Source organism: Mastomys coucha, unplaced genomic scaffold (genome assembly GCF_008632895.1).
Source record: "Mastomys coucha isolate ucsf_1 unplaced genomic scaffold, UCSF_Mcou_1 pScaffold6, whole genome shotgun sequence".
NCBI classification, from domain to species: Eukaryota; Metazoa; Chordata; class Mammalia; order Rodentia; family Muridae; genus Mastomys; species Mastomys coucha.
The window spans coordinates 84458254-84459627 of NW_022196912.1; the positions used below are offsets into that span (position 1 = coordinate 84458254).

The 1374-nt window shown below is 38.3% G+C and overlaps 1 protein-coding gene across 3 annotated transcripts in view; it reads right to left on the reverse strand.

The window, feature by feature from the left end:
- Positions 1-1374, reverse strand: part of Sos2 (SOS Ras/Rho guanine nucleotide exchange factor 2) — a 103492-nt gene that overhangs the window by 9950 nt on the left and 92168 nt on the right. The window lies entirely within an intron of this gene.

Sequence of the window (1374 nt, forward strand, 5' to 3'; positions counted from 1 at the left end):
AAAAGAAGCAATTATTTCATTGATCAGAGATTTTGATTTTACTATGAGAATGTCTCTGGACCTTATTATCTGTTGATACATTAATGTGAACACTGTTACTCTTCAACACCTTCTAGGATTAATTTCACTAATCTCTATACAGTCACTTGCACAGGTATTTTCTAACTCATTGGTATACTAATAATTATAAACTGTGTACAACATTATATATATTTCTTATGCCTTTTTATTATTTCTAAAAATTATAAACATTGGAATCCAATTACTAGATTTAGCTTAATTTATAGAGTCTTAAAAAAAGCTCAGGCTGCTTTGAACTTGTAATCCTCCTGCCTCAGCTTTCCAAATTCTGGGATCACAGGCATGTGCCACTATGCCTAGCTGGTTAGCTTTAATGAATTTTATAGCAGTTTATGAGGATATATGAAAGCAGAGCTTTAACTTTACCAGTAGGTAAAATGAGCTTTAAATTTTTTAATATAAAATCCTTTCTAATCATCTGGCATTCTACAAATGTCAGAAAATTATATTTTTCTTTAATATATAATTTCTTCTTGAAATCATCATGGATAAATTAAGATGCTATCAGGCAACAGTAATTTCATCCTTTATAAAAAGCTGTAACAGATGCACTCTATTTTCCCAACCTTTGCTTTATTTTCCAATACTATTTAAATAAAAGTGAATGGCTATGTTATTTATTTCTTTAGAGACTGGGTCTTATGTTGCCTAGGTTGACCTCTAACTATCTATTTTAGGGAATGGCCCTGATCCTGATCCTCTAATTCCTACCTCTCAAGTGTTGGGATTATGTGCATAAGCCATCATGCCTGGGCCTGGTTAATTTTAAATTTACTTTGGGTCAATTCTAAGGAAGGCAGATTTGCTCATAATGATGGTAAGAAGATCACAGGAACATGACTAGCTGATGTTTCTGAGACATGAATGAGAAAATGAATGAGAAAAGTACTATTTCATGTGTACTCAACTACAATACAACATTATTTTTATGGGAATGCATTGCAGACTCTTCTGGAAAGGAAGCTCCACTCCCAGGGGCTTGGACATGCTCAGGCTCAGAGGTGAGGAGGGCCCAACATCTGTCCCAACACCGGGAGTAACTGGGACCAGCAGGACCAGGCACACAGGAACTCTGCCAGCCCAGTGGCTTGGGTTCCTTCGGGTCTCTCTGGGCTTGTGTCCTGAGCAGACCTTGGGCACAAGCCCCACAGCCAGTCCCACAACACCCAGAGGAAGCTGCTGTACTCTCAGGTGCTCTAATAAGCCCAAGGTCACAGGATCCCACAATCACAGGATCACAGAGACAGCTTGACTCTGAGGAGTTCTGACTCAACCAGGATCACAGGAAGGACA